This window comes from Macaca nemestrina, chromosome 18, assembly GCF_043159975.1.
Source record: "Macaca nemestrina isolate mMacNem1 chromosome 18, mMacNem.hap1, whole genome shotgun sequence".
NCBI classification, from domain to species: domain Eukaryota; kingdom Metazoa; phylum Chordata; class Mammalia; order Primates; family Cercopithecidae; genus Macaca; species Macaca nemestrina.
In genome coordinates, this window is record NC_092142.1 from 50,098,423 (window position 1) to 50,124,917 (window position 26,495).

General features: G+C 42.9%; 1 long non-coding RNA gene across 1 annotated transcript in view; it reads left to right on the forward strand.

Annotated features, from left to right (window-relative positions):
- The first annotated feature begins 1,526 nt into the window (after positions 1-1,526).
- LOC139359872 (uncharacterized) overlaps positions 1,527-26,495 on the forward strand; it is a 33,555-nt gene continuing 8,586 nt past the window's right edge. The window contains exon 1 of the long non-coding RNA XR_011616436.1: positions 1,527-25,383. This is a non-coding gene — a long non-coding RNA (uncharacterized lncRNA). The remainder of the gene's footprint in view (positions 25,384-26,495) is intronic.

Genomic DNA, 26,495 nt, shown 5'->3' on the forward strand with positions numbered 1-26,495 from the left:
GTCAGATGAGACCAGTGAGCGTTCAGCACACCTGACCTCATGCATTAACCCAGAGGTTCTCAAAGCGTCAAAGGGGACTTGAAATGTCATAAGAATAAATGAACCATTTGTGGAAATAGAATCATGTGGGCAAAAACATTTGGAAAACACATTATGCAATGAAACAAGGTCCTTTGCTGCAGAACTCAGAACGTTTAAAAAGCCACATGCACTGTGTGTGTCTCTAAGAGGGCAACACTCTCTCTACCTTTTTTTTTTTTTTTTTTGCAGAAGCTTTTGGGAAAGAATGTGATAGAAAACTTTCTTTGAGATGTGCTGTCTCCTTTCCTTTGTGGGTTCTCACCTCTGAATATCTTGGTCACTTCCTCTCCAGGTTTCTTTTAGAATTGCAGTTTTCTCTTTTCAGAAAAGGAGGCATTTCTATTTATTCATTAGTTTTCAGAGTGACCCGTGGAGATCGGAGAGGTTATTGCATGCCTGGCACTGTACCCCACGAGTCCTTGAGCTCTCTGGGCTGGGCACAAGCACCTGCCTTCTCTTCAACTCAGCGGTGACTTCAACAGTTGGAATTTCCAGCTCAAAGGAGGTTCTTTAAGGCAAAGAGACAATGACACTTGGGAGGTAGCAGCCTCAAGGAAACAGTCTCTGCCTGGGGACACGTACTTGGGAGGAGGAAAAGGAAGAGGAGGAGGAGAGAGAAGCCCCTGAGTGGCTGACCAAAAGGGGCCCCTTTTATGGCCTTCCTGTTTATGGCTGAGAAGTAAACAGCTCAGGAGCCAGGTTGTCTCCCTCCACAGCTGGGCCACTGGTTCGAGCTGGCCGGGGACCCTCTCTTTCTGGGTGGCAATGGGCGGAGAATCTGCCAGTCACGCTCATCTCAGAATGCATTTTTAAAAAGTCAGCATCTTGGGCATTTTTCCTTCACCCTGTGCCATCTTCTTGGCCCACACCTCAGTGGTCTTGCTTCTTTCAGGAGACAGTTGGAGATCTGTGTGTGCAAGCTTGGGGGTCAGATCCCAGCTGCAGCGCGAAGCAGCTGTGTGACTTCCGGGGAGCCCTGTACCTCCCTTATTCTCATTTACAGTGATGAGTAGTAGCCCCTTCCCCCCAGGGATCTAAGAGGATGTGCAGACTGTGCCTGTGAACTTGCCTGGCATGTGGTAAGTGACAATACATGTTTACTGCTATGACTATTATTTCAGTTGCCCTCTGGGCTCAGTCAGCCTCAGCTTCCAGGGGGTGGAGAGCTGGGGTCCTGGTTGGGGGCAGGGGCTCAGGCTTACCTCCCAGAGGGACTCCAGGGGCCTTGGTCCAGGCAGCAGCTCTCTCTGAATTAGCGCTTGGAGTGCTATGCCTCCTGAGAAACGCAGGCTGTGATGGAGCTGGGAAGGTGCTCCAGCTAACATGAGGAAGACGGCGCCGGGGGCAGCTAACACCAGGAGAATCAATAAACTATAATTATCAAGAATGGTGTCTGTGGGGGGTGGGGGCAGAGGGAAACAGAGGAGGGGGTGGGACAATGCCAGAGAGAAGAAACATCGAGAGCAAGACACACACACACACACACATACGCACACACACACGCACACACACACACTGAACAGATGCAGAAAAAGTGTGCGAGCATGAAAAGAGAACAGAAGTGTGTGCTGTGCTCAGCCCTCCTGTCCTGTCCCCTCAGGGTGGGTCTGCCTTCCTGGACAAGACAGAGGAAGTAAGAGCCAGACATCTATTAGCTCTTTACATTCCCCAAGTCCTTGTCCACATCAGTCCTTTAACTCTTGGATGCAGGGAAGAAATGTTCTCACGTCTGCTTACAATGTCTAATCTATTAACTTAGTTATGTTCAGATTTTAAAACAATATATATATATTTTTATATTGAGTGTAGTCTGTTAGGCTAGAAATAGTATTTCAACATTACCCGCACCTTCATCATCCCTGGATTGAATGCTACTTTTCAGACCCACTGCTCCTGCAAGGTTTCTTTTATTTATTTTAAAAATATTTTTAGAGACAGGGTCTCACTCTGTCACCCAGGCTGGAGTTCAATGGCACGATCACAGCTCACTGCAACCTAGAACCCCCAGGGAATAAGGGATCCTCTTGCCTTGATAGTGAGTAGCTGGGATTACAGGCATACACCACCAGGCCTGGCTATTTTCTTTTTTCATTAAAAAAATAAATAAATTTTAGAGACAGGATCCCACTATGTTGCCCAATCCTGGGGTCAAGAGATCTTCCCACCTTGGCCTCCCTCCCAAAGCGCTGGAATTACAGGGGTGAGCCACGGTGCCCCATGCTCCTGTGGTTTTTTGATACAGCACTTTTGGAACCCATTACGATGCTGTCACCTGGACTTGAAGGCCAAGCCCCACAAACCCACTGGCTACTCATGAGCTCTATCCGGTTACCACTCACTGTTTTTTCTAAAAAAGACTTGGTTTTTGAGAGCAATTTTAAGTTCACAGCAAAATTGAGAGGAAGGTACAGAGATATTCCAGACATAACCCGGCCTCCCATATAACCTTATTGCTTTCAAAAGCCATCTTTTAAAATTTTCTTTTCTCTGATCCCCCAACTCTTGCCATTTTGAGGTATCGCCCCTAGAAGGGATTGTTACATCTGGCGCATGTTTTCTTGGCTTTCCTTCCCCCGGATTTGATCTGGGAGACTTCAGAAGCACAGGAACAGGCATTGATGGAGGTTGTTGAACATGGGTGGGTTGACTTTTCTCCTGAAGGTATTGAAGAGACCCTCAGAGGAGGAAGGCTTTTGTAACACTCAGATATGGTGAGCCCCTGTTTTTCAAGGATAGGGTTTTGGAAAATGAGCAAATATGCAAACAAACTTGTGTTACATTTGGGCTTTATTGTGTGCCGGGTCACTAGACACTAGGCTGTGTGTGTATGTGCGTGTGTGTATGTGTGTTTAACCAGCATTATCTCAGTTAGCCAGTCTAATCTCAGTGGTATTCACAGGAAGGATTTCTACATCCCTGGTAGAGTAGAGCTGCTGGCCAGGAGGGGTCCCTCCCTGTCACAGAACTTGCAGGTGGCTGAGCCTCCCAGGTGCCCAGATAGGCCATCAGCACTGCCTTTCCCCAGTGAGGAAACTGAGGCCCTAGCAGGTTAACTCTCAAAGCATCCGAGGCTCACTATAGCAGTGACCAGCCTAGGTTAGATCAGGTCTCCTGACTCTCAGCCTGTCTGATATCCCATGGGGAGAAGATGGTGAGGACAAGATGAGACAATGTGTCCTGCCTGGGAGGGGTTCTTCTGGGAGCTGTCTCACACATGCCCTCTGCCTCCCGCCCTCTGCCTTAAAGTATGCACACTCCCCTTCTCTAGCCCTGGGTGGCACGCTTTACAAGGAGCCTAGCCTCCTGGCCCTTGGCTGAGCAATCACATAGCTTGCCATGTTCCTGGGAAGCCCAGGGCAGGAGACAGAGCCCAGGGCCTGGTACTGGATCAGCCGGGACTTCTCAATCTGTGCCTGGTCCCCCACATCCTATCTCTCTGCCTCCTTTCTCCTGCCAGCGACAACCACAAAGCTCCCTCTTGCCTGGAAGCAGAAAGAAGGTTCTTCTGTGCGCCCACACAGCCAGGTCAGTGGGATCCCTTCGGTGAGAAAATTCTTCCTGGGTTTGGGCACGGATTGCTCTGCCTACAGGTGGGCAGATGCTCCTAAGCCCTTCACCTTGTGCTGGACAGCGAGCAGGCTCCACTGCACAGTGCGGGGCGTGGGTTTCTCTCTCATCACTGAGCCCAGCCTCCATTTTTTTTTTTTTTTTTTTTTTTTTTTTTAAGGAGGTTGTGATTTCTACTTTGTTTCTCTTTTTTTGTTACTTCAAATTGACATCCTGACCTTGGGCAGAGTGTAGCAGGGAGCTTCCTTTTATTCTTATCTTTTTGTTTTGTGTTTTTGTTGTAAACTGTCTAAAACTGTTGGAGAATTTAATTTGGATACAGTGAAGCCAGATACCACAACATAAATTTACCCTCAAGACTCTGAGCTCTTAAAATGTGTAGGAAGGTCAGTTTTCTCCCCCTTTCTAAACTCAATGCAAATTTTTGTTTAGTAACTTTTTTCCCTACCTTGGTAAGATATCTTAGAGAAAGGATGGTTCAGAAAAGAAGTGGTCTGAGGTGGTGGGAGGATCGCTTGAGCCCAGGAATTGGAGGTTGCAGTGAGCTATGATTGCGCCACTGCACACCAGCCTGGATGACAGAATGAGATACCGTCTCCTAAAAAAGAAAAAAGAAGAAGTGGCGTGTGCTTTTTCCACTTTGATGAAAAGAAAAAGTATGGAATGGGTGTCTGCTAAGAAGCATGCTTCCTGCTTGGCCAATGCTGCTGGTTATTTTTATTTGCAAGTGTCAGGGCTGGGTTTCTCTAGTTTCTTCCATTTCAGACCTACTTCATACCCATTCTTAAAAGGCATTCAAAAATACAAAGGTGAAACTTTATAAAAGACTCTAATGTGTGTTTCATTTTACTCAGTTTTTCTTTAAATTGAAGGGAAATTCAGTTGCGTTAAGTGGAATAAATTTTTCTTGCATGTTCAGCCTGTTGGTTTCTATTTCACTTGGGAGAAAGGGCTATCTGCATAGCCCCCAACAGGGGAATCATTTTCACTAGACATTTTCCTACTTGCTTTAGATTAAAGGAGAAGTCTCGAAACTCTAGAAAAATAAAAATGTAGGTGGGGTGGGTGGGGGAGCGGGAAGAAACAATGCAAGTAATTACTTCTCTCTATGTTTTTTTCCAATCTAGATTTTCCCCTCTTCTTTTGTGGATCCACACCAGGCACATTGGACCTTGCCCATCTACGCCCCAGCCCCATAGAGCAAGATCAGACGCCCACTGGTTTGAACTCCCGTGGGTGGATGGGGTGGTGTTGAGGGGGAAAGGAAGTGGGGAGAAGAGCAGAGCAGTTTCCATAAGTAGAATTTGGGGCTGAGCTTAAGCCACCACACCAAGGGGAAGATGAGCCTGGTGGTTCCAGACATTTTTTCCCCCGAATATTGAGTTAAACCTTTCTAGATCAGTGAAATCTAACACTCTGGATACCTTATGAAATGTATACCTTATAAAACTATGGCAATGAGTTCTGTGAATTAAAAAAAAAATTTAAAGTAATTGTTTTCTTAAAAAATAATAATAATTTTTTTGAGACAGAGTCTCTTTCTATCATCCAGGCTGGAGTGCAGTGGTGCAATCTCAGTTCACTGCAACCTCCGCCTCCCGGGTTCAAGCGATTCCTGTGCCTCAGCCTCCCAAGTAGCTGGGATTACAGGTGCCCATCACCATGCTTGCTAAATTTTTGTATTTTTAATAGAGACGACATGTCACCATGTCGACCAGGCTGGTCTCAAATTCCTGACCTCAGGTGATCCATCCACCTCAGCCTCCCAAAGTGCTGGAATTACAGGCTTGAGTCACCATGCCTGGCCAAAATAATAATAATAATAATAATCAAAATCATAATTTGATGTAAGCCTTTAGTGGGGCCAGGCAGGAAAGACAGAAGAAGACACATTGTAGCTACTGCCAAAAGTTATTTTGCAAACTGTGGTTTTCTGATTGCTTATTTTTTTCCCATCTCTTTTTACTACGTTACTCTCTTTTCCATATTGAAATATGTGTATTAGAACAAATTTGCTTTCTATTTGGTACTTCTCCTACCTCAAGAGTTTGAATCTCTGTTTAAATGCTCAGAAATGGACATTTTTGCACCCATGTGGCCATGCTCATGTACTTCTTGCTGGGCGATCCTGTAGTCACTGTTCTTTTGTGATTTCCCTCAAAGCCCCCACTGTGGTTTGTCCCCTGAAGGTTGCATCCAGGTGGCCCGATACAAGCTAAAGATTTCAGGCTCGTTCCAAGTTCCAAAAGTGTTTCCGTTCCAAGGCACCCTGGGTTTCTCACTGTCCTCTTTATTAACATGGACAAAACGCCCTGCTTTGTGGGCTGATTTATGGTTGCATTAGGGAAAACTCCACAGAGGGTATAAAATACAGTGTCCCACGCTGGGGCCTAATCTTACGTGTTATCGGTGATTGCAAGTGCATTTTATAACACCGGTGCCAAATCGAAATCAAGGTGATTTGCGCATCAATCTCCCGGATAAAATCAGGGCACGCTGTATTGCAGTTTGACCTTCGTGGTGCCTTTGGCTGGTCCAACTTGTTTAAGTCCCTGGGACAATTACCCAGGGACAGTTGGAAAATGCAGTGATACTGGCCAGAGCTGGATTACCAGCTGTCTCAGAAGGCTTAACCGTTCACGCCAGAGACTCCCGAGAACCAGAGGAAAAACCCTTGGAGGAGGCTCTGATGGCTTCTATGAAGCACTGGTGCTGTAGGCAGAGAAAGGGGAGAACCTAGGGGCCATTTTCATGTGTTTTTAGATGTACCTCCGAACTCTATAGCAAATCTAAGAAGCAAAACTTTCCATTTTACAAGCTGGCAGATAACTGGGTCTCAGAAAGCCTGTGTGGGCTTTCCCTGCCTTATTTATCATTCCAAGAGCTCAGCTAACTGTGGGTCAGGGAAGTGCTTAAGCTTCTAAAACAAATAATAGAGCAAGGATGAGAATGAAGTCAGTGGGAGACGCTTTATTCCTGCCACCACTAACTAACTGTGGGTCAGGCAGATCCTTAAGTTTCTAAAACAAATAGTAGAGCAAGGATAAGAATGGAGTCCGTGGGAGCCATTTCATTCCTGCCACCACCAACAGTTGGTTCCCCTTACTGATTTTCACAGAAGAAGATCAGAGACTTCCTGAACAATCTGATAGATTCCCTTGGTAAAACTCAAATCATAACCCTGGATTTTGATTGATGCATTCACAAGAGCCTAGGAGGGCTAAAGATATTTTGAGCAGATTCATGGAAATTGTAGATTTTTAGAACCTAAAGACTCTTTAGTGATGGTCAGAGGGTATATTTAGGATAAATATTTTTAAATCAGGGTTTTATGCCTATAATCTGAGTTTCTCAACTTATATTTAGCCCAGACTTCTTTTTAAAGTAATTCCATCTCTTTTGAATCTGGACCCTTTCATAGCCCAAAGGGGGAACCTTAGATGGCTCTTCAAATGGTGAATGCTATTTTACAAAAACCCTTTGAGATATGCTAATGGATATGGGATGATTATTAAGATAAATACCTTGTGTTGGAAACTATAGTTAATTATAATATATATAATTAGTCACTGGTCAGGCTAGAAGTTATAATTTATTGCTCCTTAATTTGCATTTATTATCAAAGATATTTAATTTAAAGGAATTATAAAAAATAGCCTGATTTGAGTGGTTATGGAGATGGTGGGCATTTAGCAAACTTCAAAACTCTCCTTTCAAATTTTTCTAAACCCATCATATACAATTTCAGGAAATAACACACCAACAAGAGGAGATGACTTATGCTTGTTGATTAAAAAATGAGAAAGCCATTTCTGTAAGAAGAAATGATGTAATTTTCTCTTCCAGACCCTCATTTTTGGAACACTAGGTAAGCTTTTATTGTAAGAGGGTCCAAGTTCAAGTAATAGAATTATGAAGCTTTTGTGATGAAGTTCTTTTGTGTCTGTTCATGAGGGAAAACAATAAAATAAAGTATTAGATCCTTTTCCTTTTAGATAATAATTTCCCTTGGACAGTGAAAAAGAAGCCATTTTTGGCGAAAAAGTCGTTAGTCACAGATACAGCTTTTGTACAAAAGGAGATCCTGGTGTCTTTTTATATAAAGCTCCACTGCTTGCAAACATATGGTTTCTGCACTCTCTTTTATAATTCTTGCTCTGTCACAGCTCAGGGTGCCTTCAGCCCCACAAGAATGACTTTCTTGCATCCTTGTGCAAGGAGCACCTTGGTGCTGTGTGAGAAGCAGCCTTGGTCGTCTTGCCTCCTACGAATCCTCTTTTTAATAAATGCAGCCGCAGTTTGACCTGCAGTGATCTGCAATGTATCCGCAGGGGAAAAGCACCACCAGAATGTCAGAATCTTCCTTCTTGAGTTGAAGGGATCCTCTGTCTTAGGGAGACATCTGTGAGAATGCACCATTGAAATTTCCGTGTCTTCAGATCAAGGTCATCCTGGAGCCATTTAAGCATTATTTTAGAACTCACCGAATGTAGAGATCAGATTGTCACTCTCTTCATTCCCATTTCTTCCAGGATCGGAAATGGGGGTATTTGGTGTTATAGTTTTGTTAAGGAAGAGTGAAGCATACTCGGATTGGGTGGGGCTTGAATTGTGCTTCCTTTAGATAGAAGCTCTGTTCTCGTATTGAAGGAGAAGTTGGGGGGTGAAGATGGGGGGAACCTTTGAGAACAAGACCTCGAACCTCCCTTGTGAGTGGGTCCCAGGGTGCTCCCGTTGAGTGATGGACAAAGCCGAGTCCTGAGAACATGAAGCCCATGGGACACCTCCTGGTTATTCTGCAAATGGTTCCTTGGCTTCTCCTCCTCTCAGAGGCCCTGTGTCCATCAGTGTACCAGCAGTGGCATGCATGCAATAAGAGGGTGCATCGACTGCAGAGAATTTAAGGTCAGAATACCATCTAAAAGTGTCTTCTTTTTTATTTTCACCATAAACTAGCAATTCCAATGTCAGCACTAAGGTACTAGTGTGCTGGTACAGAGGACACTTCAGTCATGCACACTTGAGCTGCGTGTGGGGGCTAAGGCTGGGACCCGGTCCAGATCCCCTTTGCTGGATCAGGAGTGGGGACACCTACTCTTTGGCTGCTGAATATTGGCTGCCACTGGCTCAGAGCTGCCATCTTCTTGGCAGAGTTAGACTCATCCTTCCCTGAGCAGCCCACAGCCAGTGAATGGCTGACCCCGTCCCTAAGGAGCAACTTACCTCTCAGAGTCCCCACCTCCCTCAGGCTAAGCTTAACCCCACTCAAGACCACAGCCATGCTCAGCCTCTTTCCCATCTCTCCCCTGCTTCTTTCCCTCCCTTGATCACACCTCAACAATTTCTGTGCATTCAGAGTTCTGTCTCAAGCCTTGCTTCTACAGAGCCTTCTCTAACGTGGCTAAAGTCGTATTCAGAGAACAATTTATAGCCTTAAATAGGTTTATCAAAATCTAAGACTGAAAATACGTGAACCAAATATTCAACTCAAGAAGTTGGGAAAAAAATAATACCACCAATTGCAACTACACCACACACACACACACACACACACACACACACACACACACACACACACACCTGCACACACACACAGAGGAAGAAAGGACTTTTTGCCTGCATTCTATCATAGAAGAATCTTATGATAGTGGGATGCATTAGTGCCAGGACATTTTCTGAAGCGGTCACCGGTTGACACACTATTCAGTAATCAATAATTGTAATTATATACTCCCCTTATGTAGAGTATAAAGCTTTCTGCAGGCTATAGCCATTCTGTAACAGCCAATCATGTTTTCTTTATCTGAGTGATCCTCATAAAAGTGTCAGTAGAAGAAGATGGAGGAAAAGACTTGTGGGGAGAGTTGACAGGCAGGTCATGGAGGGAGCAGAGGGCTCATTCCGGCCTGTGACCACGTGAAGAAGTCATTTGACTTCCAGGCAGTAATGCTCTAAGTGGCAAGAAAGCTTGGGCTCTGGTTTCCCCCAGGCCCACCTGAGATCCAAATAGTGTCCATATGTCCAATGTCTTCCTTTTTACCTATGGATGCAAGATGTGATCCCAATACTCCTTTGACTTTTCAGGTTTATTCGATGTCATCCACGAGTCTGTAGAGTGCTCCTTGAAGATGTTGGAATTCTTTTCTCAAGGACTCTGTTTAAAAGCCATACCCAGCCTCTGGGAGGCAGGATAACATGAATTTTGTGGACCAACAAGCCTGGGTTTAATCCAGATTACCATCATTTACTTCCTGTGCAATATTGGGCAAAAGACTAAGCCTGATGCCACCCTCAATCTGTTAAGAAGCAGAGCTAGTGTTTAAACCTACGGCATCTATTTTAGATTCCCTGTTCTTCACCACTATCCTGATCAAAGGGCCAATGGATCTAAAGCATTTGGATAGCACAGTCACTGGCTGCTCATAACATAACAGCAATGAAGATGATTATCTCTTGATGAGATGATGAAGTTGATGGTGATGATGATGGTAGTAGGTTATACATATAGATAACAGAGGGTAATAGACCAACCAAAAATCCACAGATTCTTCCCCTAAGGCTCCTTCAGATGAAACCCACCCCGTCCCCCACAACGTTAGGGTCTTGGAATGAGCACTGTTCTTGGCATCAGAATACCATATCCTGCTGAGATGCTAACTTTAGGTGAGTTTATTTGCCTGAGCCTTGGTGTACTCATCTGTAAAATGGGCAGAAATGCTAGGATTACACCAAAAGAGATCCTGGGTAAAAGTGCTCGGGTGTAGATGCCCAGCAGATGCCTGGTAGGTTAGAAGAAGGCCATGTCTTGGGAGGGTGTCTCTGGAGGGAAGCAGTGCATGGCACTTCTACCACTAACTTGAGCACTTCCAAGGAGTTGGTGAGACAGGCTTGCAAGAATTATTGGACCCTTTAGGCACAGATGTGTTGGCTCTTGTGAAGAGGACTTTCTGCTTCCCTGACTCTGCAGTAGCAGCTCCTCTGCACCCATGGGTTTTCTCCTCTTTCTGGGTCCTATTTTCACACTTTGGTCTCATTTACCTGAAAGTAAGCTCCCCAACAAAATGCTGTTGAGAATAGGGATTTTAGTCTGTATCATTTATTGCTGCACTCCCAGCACCTAGAATAGTAGCTGGCATACACTAGATAATACACTAGATAAATACTTTGGAGAAAATGAATCTAATTCAGAGCCAGGACCAAATGTGGCAGGAACAAGCACTCTACTAGTAGTCCAGAGGCCACAGAGTGTGTCCTTTCTGTGCTCTGCAGCTCTGGACAAATCTATGAAATGCATCCATCTGGTATGTCAGTAATATTAGATCTACCTTGCAGGAAATGGGATCGTGTCAATTGAATCTTACTGGATTTTTGAAGTTTAAGGGCAATGAAACTGATTCGAAAAGGACAATTCCAGGAAGTGTAACTAGTCCTAGAATTTATAGTAGGTAATATTTCTAGAAAATATGCTGCAAATGTTCTCTCTTAGAAATTTAAAAAAATCTTTCTAAATTAACTTTTGGGTTAAGCAGTCAAAACTGAAATAAGAAACCATTTAGAAATGAATGGCACCACATGCCAGAAATTATAGGAGGCGGCCAAAGTAGTATTCAGAGAGCAATTTATAGACTTAAATGCTAAGGCTCCTTCTGATGAAACCCACCCCACCCCCAACAATGTTAGGGTCTTGGAATGAGCACTGTTCTTGGCATCAGAATACCATATCCTGCTGAGATGCTAACTTTAGGTGAGTTTATTTGCCTGAGCCTTGGTGTACTCATCTGTAAAATGGGCAGAAATGTTAGGATTACACCAAAAGAGATCCTGGGTAAAAGTGCTCGGGTGTAGATGCCCAGCAGATGCCTGGTGGGTTAGAAGAAGGCCATGTCTTGGGAGGGTGTCTCTGGAGGGAAACGATGCATGGCACTTCTACCACTAACTTGAGCACTTCCAATGTGTTTATTAAAATATAAGGCTGAGAATACACAAAGCAAACCATTCAACTTGAGAAATTGGGGAAGAAACAATACCACCACCACCACCACCACACACACTAAGGAAGAAAGAGATTTTATCATAGAAGAATCTTATGATAGTGGGATGCATTTGTACCAGGACATTTTTTTTGAAAGGAGTCACCAATTGATAAATTTTCCACTAATCAATAATTATAATTATATACTGCCCTTATGCAGAGTATGAAGTTTTCTATAGGCTACAGCCAACCACGTTTTGTTTTATTGGGGTCATCCTCAAAAAAGCGTCAATGAAAGCAGATGGAGAGGAAGGATTGTGGGGGAACTGACAGGCAGGTCCTGGAGGGAGCAGAGGGCTCATTCAACCCTTGACCATGTGGAGAAGCATCTTGCTGCATGACGTGATTTGTACAATATGGCAGTGGCATTGAAGAGGACCTGGAGCCCTGAGTGACATAGGCAGGGTCCTCTGGAGATGGGAACTGTGAGCCACCAGCCAGCATTTCCAGGGCTGAGGGAGGTCCAGGGAAACAGTGTGCTGGCTTCCTTTTCTGATTCCATTTGATAATTAATCTGATGACAAATCAGGAAATCAGAGTCTGGCCTCCCTGAGCACATTGTCCAGGCTGGATGCTGGTGATGGCAGACCCCTGGGAAGTCCTCTCTGGGCTCCCTTGCTGGAACAAGGAAGGCCTCAAATGCCCCCTTCTTTATGGAGGTGCTGACTCTGGGCTCCTGTTCAGAACAGCAGCCTAGAGAATAGGGTCAAACACTCTCCTTCTATGTTTACTCCACGCTGGTCTGGAGGTCTGGACAGTGTCTGCTCCCTTCTTCTGCCGAGAAGAAGCCAGGAAATAGGAAGATTTCAAAGCCAAAGTCTTCAAGCCATTTGTGGGGCTGCTGGGCCATGTGTGCCCTTGACTGGAGTCAAGAGCCCCTGAGATATCTCATTGTCTCCCCTTGACTGGTGAATGCCTCAAACTGGACACATTGCAGGGAGGTCGGCGTCTTCAGACTTCTGTGCTCCATGAAGTCCACACCGACTTATTTAATCATCTGAAGCCTTGTTTTGTTTACATTTCTTAAAAAGTCTGTGAAATGGGTACAACAATAGTGCCTATATCTCATAGGCTGTGGTAGAAAATTATGTAAAGTGTTTAGATTAATTCCTGGTTTATGCTAAAACACAAACTAAATGGAAACAGTGTGTGTCACCCTTTTGTGCCCTTTTCTCATTGGAAAACAGAACAATCATATCCCACTTCAGAAGGGAGGTTAAATATATAAGCTTCAGCTATATGAAATTGTCAATATTTGATCATTTTGACCTATAAAACAGCAATTTCATGTGGGTCAACCTGATAAAATGTGGTATGGTGATTCATATCTATAGAGACTTATATCCAATTATGAATATAAATTGCTATTTTATTTCCCCTTCGCTTCTAGTTCCACAGTGAAAGCAAACTTCAGAAAAATGATGAAACTGGAACTATAGCTTTTTTTTCTCTCTCTCTTTGTTTCATTTTATACTGCCCCCAACCTTCCACCCGCAACTTCCCATAATCATATCTCACAGAGCTTTGTAGGGGCAAGCTCTGTTAATCAGAAATATCCCAAAGAAGAGGGTAGATTTGTTATTTCTGCGTGAAATTGTTAATTGATTTGATAATTGCCTGGGAGACACACACAGACATACACATACACAAAACAAATGTCAGGCCGCACACTTTTCTCTCGACAGTAAGATGAAGATGTTTTAGTTATTGGAACTCAGATGTCACCTAGAAGAATAAGAGGAGGTACCGGGAAAAAAAGAGGGGAGTGGAGCCGGCGTGGTGAGGGGAGGCAGGCGATCCCTCTCGGTTATCAAGTGAAATGACTCCCCAAATATGACAATAAATCACTGCAGGAATCAATCAGACGGGAGGCCGCTGCTCCATGCTGATAATGCATCAATCAATATTTAATGTTTACACTTTAATTAATCCACACATGGGAAGCATTCTTTCAGTGACAAAAATAAAGGGATGAGAAATAAAACACCTTTTATATCAAGGAGCGGCGAGTGGACTGCCTATCTGGGTGGCTTTGATTGGAGCTGTCATTGATCACCTTGAGCTCACCAGCCTCCGAGTCACATTTGGATATAAAGCTAATGTGGGGGGTGGGGGCAGGGGCTTCAGCATCCCGCCTGTGAAGAGTACAGCTTGCTGGGAACTGCTGTGGAGCATGGATTCCTGTGAAGGCAGAACAAAGCCAGGGCAAATATTGGATTCTGAACGCTGGTGACATCTTCTCCCCAGAAAAGATTTCTGTCCACAGATGGTGATCTATAACTCTGAGGGAAGCAGTTTCAGCCAGAAAGACATTTTCTCATGTGTTTTCAAGAGTCCAAGTGTGTAGTCTTGGACACAGGGATTCCAGCCTGAACCACAGGACTGTTCTATAACATTCATAGCCCATCAGACTGCCCTTTTCATGCTCTGCCCTGCTTGCTATCAGTGGTAGCACCCTAAAATACCCACACCTCGCATCAATTATAATTCATATATAGCTGCTCATGAATCTGTTTCAGCTGTGGTTGACAAGTTGGTCTCATACTACATTTTGTAGACATTTAATCCAAGGTATAGTACACATGGTTTTGCAGGTTCCCTGGGTTGTTTTTTTTTTTTTTTTTTTTTTTTTTTGCCTGTGTCTTTTGTTTCGGGTCTCAAACCATTTCTTGGGCTCTTGAAAAGCTCACAGGCTGTGTGTGGTGTGACTGCAGTTTTTATTTGAGAAGATGTCTTGGTTGATAATGCTGGATTTTGACCCTCAAAACCCACCAAGTTTTCCTTTTTGGAGTATAGCAGTGAGGTGAAGATTTGATGTGTTAAAAATGCAGGAGTCTTGGTTTGGGTTCCTCCAGAAGCAGATCCTAAGATAAGAATTTGAGAGCAAATGGTTTGTAAGTGAGATAGGGAAGGAAAGGCAGCCACATAAATGGGGAGTTGTCGTCGGGGGAAAAAGGGTTCAATTGCACTGACAATTTGGTCAGTCAGAATAGAACCCGTTTCAGAGTTCGACTCACGGAGAGTGAGGAAGGTGGTATTTATTCACCGACTCCTGTCGGCTGTTGGTTCAGGACTGCTTCCAAGGTAGTAAATGGCCACCGCTCCCCACTTCCAAGGCCAGAAAGAGCCCCCAGGCAGAGTCAGCTCTTCTTTCCAAGCAGCGTGCAGCTGATAGAGTTGAATGGTGAAGGGATATGGACACACACCCACTGGGGCTGCCACACTAGAACGGGTAAATTAACTGACTTTGATTCTGCCTATCAAGGGTAAAGAAAATAAAACTCCAAATTGCTTTTTTTTTTTTTTTAAGAGACAGAGTCTGTCATCCAGGCTGGAGTGCAGTGGCTCAATCATAGCTCACTACAGCCTTAGACTCCTGGGTTCAAGCGATCCTCCCACCTCAGCCTCCTGAGTAGCTGGGATTACAGGCATACACTGCCATGCCTGGCTAATTTACATTTTTTTTATAGTGATGGCATCTCACCATGTTGCCCTGGCTGGTCTGGAACTCCTGGCCACAAGCAATCCTACCACCTTGGCCTTCCAAAGTTCTGAAATTGCAGGTATGAGCCATTGTACCCGGCCTACAAATGGTTTTTTCAGTTACTCTTATCCGTCTTCTCGGCGAGTCCAACCCTGTCAGAATTTCCTTTAGTGTGGGAAGGGAGAGCATACTCTGTCAGTTGAGCACTAGATGAAGTAGTTAAGGGGTCCTGTGTGTGTGCACGTGCGTGTGTGTGTGTGTGTAAAATATGCAGTCACACTCACTGGAGCAAGACACACTGTGGGAGGCACAGACACTGAGGCTGATGGAGGAGACAGAAGATTAATGAATCTCACCTCACACTACTTCTGGGACATGTGTTCTAATATTTCCCGTTTTCTCTCTTCTTTCTCCTTCTTTTTCTCTCTCTGTCTCTGTCTCTACTGAGTTTGATTAGCTAGCTTTGAACAAAGTAAACTCATATGATGCAACTCTTCTGTATGTATTTGCAAACTCTACTCCCTAATACAAGAATCACACTGCACCCCATCTTCCCCACCTGAATGAGCATATAATACCAATGATTATTTGTGTAGAATGCATACTACAGGTATTCAATGCAGACTGTATTGATTTAATTTTTTCCTCTCTTACATTTAAACTACATGCTCCCTCTACAAGCTCTCTTGCAGTTTATTAAATTTATTTCCACTAAGGCTGGCCACAGTGGCTCACACTGGTAACACCAGCACTTTGGGAGGCCAAGGTCAGAGGATTGCTTGAGCCCAGGAGTTTGAGGCCAGCCTGGACAACATAGTGAGACCCCTGACTCCACAAAAAATAAAAAAAAAAATTTAGCCTGGTGTGGTGGTGTGTGCCTGTAGTCCCAGCTACTCAAAAGGCTGTGGTAGAGGATTGCTTGAGTCTGGGAGTTCTAGGCTGCAGTGGGCTGTGATCGCACCATTGCACTCCAGCCTGAGCAATACAGTGAGATCCTGTCTCTTAAAAAAATGATAACAAAAAAACAAATAAATAAATTTCCACCGTCTCTGTCATTGACCTTAATAAATTTCTAATTGGTTGAGTAGAATTTAATTTTTTTTTTTTTTTTGAGATGAAGTTTTGCTCTTGTTGGCCACGCTAAAGTGCAATGGTGTGATCTCGGCTCACTGCAACCTCTGCCTCCCTGGTTCAAGCGATTCTCCTCCCTCAGCCTCCTGAAAAGCTGGGATTATGGACATGCGCCACCATACTAGACTAATTTTGTATTTTTAGTAGAGACGGGGTTTCTCCATGTTGGTCAGGCTAGTCTTGAACTCCTAACCTCAGGTGATCTACCTGCCTTGGCCTCCCAAAGTGCTGGAATTACAAGCATGAGTCATCGCACCCAGCCAGAATTTAAATTTTTCAAAGCCCCTGTTACAGGAAGCTGGTCCAATCTGTGTCACTAGATTCTTTGATTGCAAATAATAGAGACTGGGCTTCACTAATGTAAGCAAAACACCAAAATTGTGGGAGTAGTTCTTGCGGCACTCAGAGCATCTCTGGATGAACAGGGTAAGCCAGGAAGTCATGGCGTCTTTCTCAAAAGCAGCCAGCACATGGTCACACTCCAAACACCTTCCCTGTGCATCTCTACTTAAGAATCAAACTCCTAAGGAAACACTGTTTGGCCTTGGTTGGATTCTGTTCTCACCATCCCTGTGGCTAAGACTGAGTGGGAAGTCTTAAGTCCCAAAGGAAAGGTGCCTGTCACAATCTTGTGTTTTGTACCATTTTGTGTAAGGGGAGGTCTTTTAATTGGACACAGATGCCCCCTTTTCTGTCTCCAATATTTCTTCCTGATTTTGAAATTAGCATATGCACACTCACAGTGATCTTGAAAGCTCATGGAAGAAAAAGGCATGCAAAAGAGTAAGAGCACAGCAAGGAAATTACAATGTCACTGAGCATTAACTGTGAGTCAGGCCCTTTGTATTTGTATACCAAAAGTCTTGTTGTATAAATTCTTGTTTTTCTAGTAAATTTCTTGAGCTCCTGCATCCCCTAGAGCCAAGATATCTAATATTTCCCTCTTGAGAATTCACTCTTTAAATTGTTCAAGAACTTCTTTGGGATGACTTTGACGCAGTTGTTTTCAGTCAGGGACAATCCCCACCAACCTCCTGGGATATCTGACAATGTCTAGAGCCATTTTTCGTGGCTATGGGTAGGGAAGGTGCTCCTGACATCTAGAGGCAGATGCTTCCACACATCTTACAGTGCACATGGCAGCCTCTCACAGCCCCAAATGCACTCAGAGTCGAAGTTGAGAAACCTTCCTTTTACCCAAGAGGATCAGCTCTAGTCCAAACACCAAGCAAGGACAGACATGAGTTCTCAGCATAATGCTGCTATTGATTATCCCTGCCACAAGGAGTCACTGTTGAAGATGACTGTGGTGCAGTTTGGTAACTGTTCATTCTGGCAAGATCTCTGCTGGTCCACAATGATGTCCCATATTGGCTCTTTTACATTCATATGTTCATATGTTTTATCTCAAATCCAACCACCGAGCCAGGGAGGCTGTACCCAAGATGTTTCTACTTTAGCCACGAAGAGATATCTGCAAAAGGAAAAGGCCTTGAACTCCAGGGTTTAGATGCTCTCCTACCCTGAGCTATGCCTCCTAATGAAGAATTAACCCTGCAGACAGATGCCTAATACAGGAGCATTGTTGATCAGATTTTGGACTCTTCAGGGCGTTTTCCTTTTACTTCCTTGCCCATCACTGAGGATCTATCCTGCTTACAAGGGACCTGACTCCACGTTTTTTTTTTTTTTCCACTGCTCATATCTTAGGCTTGGCTGCATGTATAGAATGAGCCCTGGATGAATTCTGGTACCGAAAAGCAAGTGACCTTAAACTTGGCCTGAGTTCTCTACTGCTAGGATGATGGGTTGGGTTGCTGAGGGTATTGTAGACTTAAATCATGTGTGTACATCATTTTTACAACTTTCATCATGTCTGTGAATCACTCATACTCTTGGCTATTTGATATTTCCCTTTTCATTAGCTCACTATATTTACTTAATTTTTAAAAAAGGAGTATTTTTGCACTCCCATACATGGAAAATCAGTTGGCATAAATAGAAAGTAATAGAAAAAATAAGTATAATGCCAACCAAAAAAGTTGTTACTAAGTCCTAGCTAGATGCTATGGCTTGCCAAAGATTCTGAGACCTAGGTTCACCTGTGGTTTCCTAAAAAGGAGCTGACAAGGGTTAGAGAGGGATTAAAGACCCTGGGACCCAGGGACACTTTTTTTTTTCTATAGCAAATCAGAGGGATAGGATAGGGGCTGCAAGCATCTCTGTGAGGGCAGGTGGTGCTTGTGCCCATGGGCATGCATGTATTATGTGTAACCCATGCTTTGGGAATTCTGCTTATCATCTTTCAGGGCTATTTTGGCTCTAACTACTGGCTCCCTCTTCCTTATCTACATCACAAAGCTGCTGAGAAGCACAGTGAGAAAATGGGGCAAGAGAGTTTGCTAAACTGTGAAGTGCTGCCCACCTGGGACAAATGGTGCTCACTTCCTGTGGGTGAGCTGGTGTGGGTAAACACCAGCTCACCCACTGAGGCTCCTGCCTCACTCAGAATACCTTCCCCCAATCCAAAAGTATGTGCTCTTCAATGATAGATCATCTTGTTGGTTTAAGGCACTTATTATTTATTTACCTGACAAGGTCTCACTCTATAGCCCAGGCTAGAGTGTAGTGCTGTGATCATCGCTCACTGCAGCCTTGAACTCCCAGGCTCAAGCGATCCTCCCACATCAGCCTCCTGAGCAGCTGGGACTACAGTTGCATGTCATTGCACTCACCAAATTTTTAAAAAAATTTTGTAGAGATGGCATCTGGCTACATTGCCCAGGTTGCTCTTGAGCTCCTGGCCTCAAGTGATTCTTCTGCCTTGGCTTCCCAAAATGCTGGGATTGTAGGGTAAACCAACACACCTGACCTACAGCTTTTACTTTTCAGAAATGTGGAAATCTTCAGGAGGCAGTGGGGAATGAGCTTTTCAGGGGTCTTATGCATTTATAGTACACTGGGACTGAACTTACTAGTCTTTTCCTGGGAGGAAGGGCAAGGCTCAAGGAAGGTTAAGAAGTGGAAATATCTGGTATCAGACCAAGGCAACCAAACCAGGAGCAGAGATGAGATAAGTCCAACTTCACAGTCTTAATAATGTCCAGTCTTCGCTTCTGGCCCCTCTTTTACACATGGGTAGAGCTCAGTTTGGCCCTCAGTTGTGATAACTAAAGCCCTCAGTTGTGATAACCATGGGGGATTGGAAAAATGATCTTACTGTCTGAGACTAATGATTTCATTTCTCTAAAAACTCTTCAAGCACAGAAGAGTTTTTAGACTGCTATTACTACTATTATATTTTCCTCAACTAATATCAAGGAACATTTCTTCCTTCTGTTATCTTTCACAGCACTTGAATAAGGCTTGACTTTCTAACTTGGCTGTGATAAGAATAACATGATATACTCCTTTTTATGAAATCCTCATTATTTGTCCCAGGGCCTGAGCTAAGCGATTCACGTGTGAATAGATTTCATTCTATCCATTCAGCTACTCTATGGAATAGAGGCTATTAGTATGCCCACTTCAGACTCAAGAAACTTGGTGGCCAAGGTGTCCATGTGAGTAGGTAGCTGAGCTTGGGTTCAGCTCTAGCTTGCAGTATGGTCCATGTCAAGCATTTTCTCAGAAGCACTTGTATTAGAATGAGAATCCAATCATATTTACACATCTCTGGGACAGAAGTCCCCATGCCTGGTTTTCTTTTACATTCCTTATGGTTCTCCAAGTACCAAAACCAGCAGGGAACTCAGAGAGAGACAGAGAGAGAGAGGGAGCACACAAGTGCATATTCTCCCATCTCACCCTTGATTTGTGAAGTCAAGATCTCTGAGATGGGTTCTGGGAAGGTGTATTTTTGATGGGCCCTCCTGGTGATTAAGCCAGACATGGGGAGCTGTGCACTATGGGACATGGTATTTCACTCTACAAGTAGTAGCTGAAGGCTATGTTCTTTCATAATTTGCCAAGAAAGAAGAGTTTCAGGATAGGAGAAGGTTTATGCTCTGCAACCCCAGTGGATGTTGCTAGGAAACCATAATCTTCAATTCCTTTTATTCCTGTTTCCCTTCCTTTCTTCCCACCATTATCTATCTGTCTATCAGTCTATCTATCTATCTATCTATCTATCTATCTATCTATCTATCTATCATCACTCTGTCATCTATCTACTTACATCTATCTTTCCATCTATCTTTCATCCATCTGTCTATCTATTAATATTATTACTTATTTTTGTATGATAACTGCCTATCTGCTATGATTCCATTTTCTATCATGAGGTGAGGTGGCCCTAGGTGCTTAAGTCCTGGTGGTGAGGAATGACTAAACTTCTTATGGGAAGCAATGACATAAACGTGAAAGGTGTCCTCACCACTTCCTTTTCCTAGCCGAGAGTGTGGCAGGGACGGCCTATTGATGGAGCTACAATGCTGAAGGGTGGGAGAGTTAGTCCTATGGCCATGCCCCATTCCTTTTATCCCTCCTTCTGGCCTCCAGCCCTCACCATATCTGCTGATATTAGGTCTGACTTTGTTCGAAACAGGGTCTTGCTCTGTTGCCCAGGCTGGAGCACAGTGGCATGATCACAGTTCACTGCAGCCTCGACCTCTGGGGCTTAATCAATCTTCCCACCTCAGTCTCTCTAGTAGCTAGGACTACAGGTGTGTGCCACCACACCCAGCTAATTTGTGTATTTTTGTAGTTGTTTATTTTTAAAATTTATTCATCTACATTTGACCAGACCTGTGACAACTAAGATGTACACAGATGTTGCTTGCAGAAAACTGCCGCAAACAAAAAGGATTCCTTGGATTCATTTTTAAGGTTCTCAAACCACTTCCTCACAGAGGAAGAGACTGGCACAAAAGGGGCAATGGGATGAAGAATGGGACGGGGGAATCCCTCAAGGTGCAGGAAAGTCAGTGGTGGTGCCACTTAGAGGTCCGAGCCACTGTTCCTCTCCATAATTCTGGGTATCAAGGCTTGATGGTGCTAATCAATCCTCTGACCTTTTATTTCCCAGACAGCCAGACATTCAAATCCTCCTCTTTTATTTGTACCCAGTCACTTAGTTGGTCAGTGAGAGCACTGGCGGGTCAACACACTAGGGACTCAACTTGTTCTGGCCGGTGACATTCTCAGGTCCTTGGAATGGAATGGACATTGTAGTTACAATTCTGAAAATATGTCCCAAGAGTGTCAACCAAATACATACAGAGGCATCCTCTGGTGGGCCTGTACTCTTCACCAAATGTGCTTCCATTGGTTTGTAATAGCCTCATAGTGAGCTGCCTGAAAAAGCAGAGAAAGAATTCTCTTTTTTTTTTTCCTTTTTAATATAGTATCCAGTTTTGTTTTTCTCTGTGTGAAATCAAATTATGGAAATGGTAAATCATAACTATATTAAAATTATTAAAGTTTAGTTGTTCTTTTTTCTGTTGTTAGGAGACAGGGTCTTGCTCTGTCTCCCAGGCTGGTGTGCAGTGGTACAATCACAGCTTACTGCAGCCTCAACACCCAGGGCTCAAGCAATTCTCCTGCCTCAGCCTCCCATGTAGCTAAGACTACAGGTGCATGCCACCATGCCTGACCTAAAATTTTAGGTTTTTAAATGATGTTTAAGAATTTTTGATAGCAACTGAAAGAAAACACTTTGTATAATTGCTATAAAATAATGCTTAAAAATGCAGATTCAAGCTATAGATTATTTTAACTGTAACATTTCTAGAATAAGAACATAGAAGAAATAAGGCCTGGTGTGGAATAGCACAGTTGGGTGACTATAGTTAACAGCAATATATTTTATATTACAAAATAGTTAGAAAAGAATATTTGAAATGTTCCCAACACAAAAAAAATGATAGATGTTCAAGGTGATGGATACTCTAAATTCTCTGATTTAATTACCACACATTGTATGCATGTATCAGAATATCACATGCACCCCACAAATATGTACAAATATTATATATCAATAAAAAATTTTAAAAGAAGAAAAAAAAAGAACAACGAGTTCCAGGAAACCAGTAGAATGATGGCCAACATCCTTACTCTAAAGGCTGAATTTTTTTTTTCCTAACAAAGACTATATTCTTTTAGGATGGCAGAATGAAGAGCTTCTGTCACCCTCAGCTCCCCTGGAAAATGTTCTAATGTTGCTGCAATGACACCATAAGTAAATAATTTCAAGAATATGTGTTCAAATATTAGATTTGAACCGCCATGTTGGCCCAGGCAAGAATGTTAAAAATTAAGTCCTGGTCAAATCTCTTGTGGCTGGAGTCAGAATGAGAAATTGAGTGGGTGTCTTGGTCAAAAATAAAGAAGGGCTAAAGTTCAGAAATTAGAACAAGCCATTTACTTTCTGTGTTAAGAAAATCTCTGAGAAATAATCCAGTGTTGAACTAGAATGTCTCTGAAATTGAGAGACAAAAAAGCACTGAGTAGTTCTGTTCTCTGCTATGGTGCATTCAAAAACAATCTCCAGGTTTTACGGGAGGACCCATGATTTTAAATACCTTTGCCCTTTTCTTTTACCCATGTGACTGCCTGTCAAACCTGAGATACCCCCAAAATTCCCATCTACAATGTCTTTTCCCATCAGTAACAGAAAATGGAATTTAGGGCCAGTATATAGGGTGACACTGCTGTGGCTGACAAATTATCTGTGCCAAAAATCTGTTGTGAATGCCAATTGAGTGCCATGTTAATTTTCTACGAAAGGGGCTGAAAGGGTACTGAGTTTAAGTTGTACAAAAGTTTTGAGAGAGACAGAGTATTGTGTATAGGTACACAGCTGGTTTGACTACTTAATGAATAGGTTCACTAAATTTGGCTTTTAAAAGGCCAATTCCATCAACTGCTAAATGGACTGGACATAGAAGAACCTGCTTAGTCCTAGGATTATAGAGCTGATAAGTGGATGACATTTAGAGATCATCTATTGACACGCACAAATTTTCCAGATGGCACCACTGAGGATCTGAAATGGGAAATGACTTGACAAATGCCATATGGGGGGTCATGGCAGAATTGGTGGGGAGTCTCTTGATTTCCCATTTAGTGTTTCTTCCTTGGTAAGCATATAAGAAACCACACTGCCTCATCAATCTGTGCACAGATAAAGATTCTAAAGTCATCATCCATCTATTTATCCATCCATCCATCCATCCATCCATCCATCCAAAATAGCATTTATGAGCATCTTTTCTCTTCTGGGTATTCTGCTGGGTCCTGGGTACAAGAAAAAGATGCCATCTGTGTCTTCAAGATGCAGATCACACAGTATAGTGCAGTAAGTGTCCTGCTGAAGTTTTGCACAGGTTCTCATGGGAACATGACTGAGAGAAGCTGAAAACTAACGAGAGAATCAAAGACAGCTATACAGAAAATCTGACACCTTTGTTAAGTCTTGGAGCACAAGAAGTAGTAGTCCCCTAATTTTGTTCTTCTTTTTCAGAATTGACTCTTTGAGTTCCTTGCCTTTCCATATACATTTTAGAGTTAGCGTACTGATATCTACAAAAGCACAAATAACCCACTTTTCCTGTGAGGTACATAGTAATGTTCACTGTTTCATTCTTGGTTTTAGTAATTTGAGTCTTCTCTGATTTTTCTTGGTCAGTCTAGCTAAAGGTTTGTCAGTTTTGTTGATCTTTTCAAAGACCTGACACTTGATTTCATTGATTTTCTCTATTGCTTTTCTAGTATTTATTTCATTTATTTCCACTTTAATCTTTATTATTTCCTCCCTTCTCCTTGCTTTGGGCTTAATTTGCTTTTCTTTTTCTAGTTTCTAAAGATGGACATTTAGGTTGCTGATTTTAGATCTCTCTTCTTTTTTAAAGGCATTGACAACTACAGATTTCCCTCTAAGCACTGTTTTACCTGCATCGTATAAATTTTGGCATGTTGTGTTTTCATTTTCGTTCATCTCAAAGTATTTTCAGATTTCTCCTGTGGTTTGTTTATTTGATCCATTGTTTAGGTAGGAGAAAGTTGTTTAATTTCCACATATTTATTAACTTTTCGAATGTATTTTGTTATGAATTTCTAACATCATTTCATCATGGTCAAATAACATACTTTGTATAATTTCAACCTTTTAAAGTGTATTGAGACTTGTTTTATGACCCAACATGTGGTCTATCTTGGAGAAAGTTCCACATGCATTTGAGAAGAACGTGTATTCTGTTGCTTTGGGCAGAGTATTCTATAGATGTCTGTTGGGTCTAGTAGTTTATAGTACTGTTCAAGTCCTCTATTCCTTGTTGATCTTCTATCTAATTGTTCTGTCCACTGTATACAATGAAGTATTTAAGCTCTCATAATTATTGTTGGATTGTCTATTTTTACTTTAACTCTGTCAGTTATTGCTTCATAAAGTTTGAGGCTCTGTTGTTAGGTGCCTGTATGTTTATAGCTGTTATGTCTTCTTGTTGGATTTGGCTTTTTTATTGTTTCAACATGTTCTGTGTGCCCAGATACTGCATTTTTTGAATCTGTGCATGATGTTATCATTGGAAATTTTATCCTAATGCCCAAGTACTGTTCACTATCCTCATCATTAACAACTTACTATATTGTTTTTTGAACCAATCGTTTAAAGGCATGTGCACAACAACATTTAAAGCTTGCCCTTGTGAATTCATACCCCCAGGAAGAATGACTAAATCTGTTTTAAATGTCTTTGTCCTCTTTCTTTACTGATTGTGTCAGGTGACCTTTCTTAGCATTCCAAACCAGCTGGCTGAAGTTATTTTAGGCTAACTTGTTTTCCTGAAATAGTACTGTTTGCTCAAAATAAAGTATTTGAGAAAGCCTTTTACAACATGAAAGACCTCAAGCAGATTCAAATATAACCCATCTCCCTCTCATTCAAGAATTAATTTTAGGAAAAAAAGCTTGCCTAATATTCAAGTGTGCAGTCTCCAGCTGTATTTGCTGTTTGTTTTTATTCTACTTCATATAGAGGTCCAGCTGATCACACACCATGCTGTATCTACTCCTCCTCCTCTGGTTTTCTGATGCTTTGAAAGTCACCTCCGACCCCTGAGGCACTGGAGCTTCCCAGTGCAAAGTCCTGGTGAGTAGCATGTGGGTTCCAGCAAGACATGCAGTTGATGTCTAAGCCTCAGGAGGATGTCGGCTGGGCCTCCTGATCAACACTCCATCCAAACTTTGTCAGATAACTAACAGGCTTGGTCAGTTAAGCAGGAGGCTTGCGAAGCAACAGAAGCATAGCCCTGTTCTCCATAAAGATTAATTATCTTCAGGACACCAAAGAGGTGCGGGTCATTCAAGGACAGAATCACCATTCCTGGCCCCATTGCTCCTTGGCTCTGGGCCACTGGGTCTGAACCCTTTGAAAGGCATTTTCAGAGCCATGTGTTTAGGAGAAAAGCCCATCTGTACACTCAAACTCACACACACACACACTCAGACTCACATAGTGGTTGGTGTTCTTCATGGAGTCCTAGAATCTCAAGGCTGGCAGGGCCAAGACATTCTCTCAGTACATAACCAATGGCTCCTTCTGTTGCATTCACATGGAAATGTGGCTAGGGCCAAAGATACAGGCTTATTTTTCAATGTGTGTATCCAAACGTGACTGAGAAATGCACATTTTGAAAAACCAGACCATCTGGCTTTAAAATACATATTGAAAGTAAGAGTGCCAGTGAGGTTGTCAACTACACACTGTGTTCAGGACTTCTGATTTACTGACTCCCGCTTGTCCTGATTTTGCATCTCTCCTGCTTTCAATCATCATTCTCCCTCTTTAGGAGAGCAACAGGCAGAAATGAACACGTTTTGCCTGAATTAAAATAACAAAACCAAAACCAAAAACCAGACTCAAAGAGACTTTGTACCTGTGAATTAGAGCCTGGGAGTTAAAAGAGGAGGTAAGCTTAGCTTGTGTAATCCCAAGAGATAAAACAGGCTAATGGAAATCACTTAAATTCAGACCTCTGTTAGAACTTTCTATTGGCAAAAGTGTCTGATAAAATAATGGATTGCTTTGGGAAGTAGTAAGCTGCCTGTTTCTGGAAACACTGAAATATGACCTCAACAATCATTCATTAATTCATTATTTAGCAAATATATCTATTTGGAGCCCTACTGTTCTAGACTTTGTTATAGGAGCTGGGGATATACCTGTGAACAAGTTAGGCATGGGCCCCAGTCTTGTGGAGT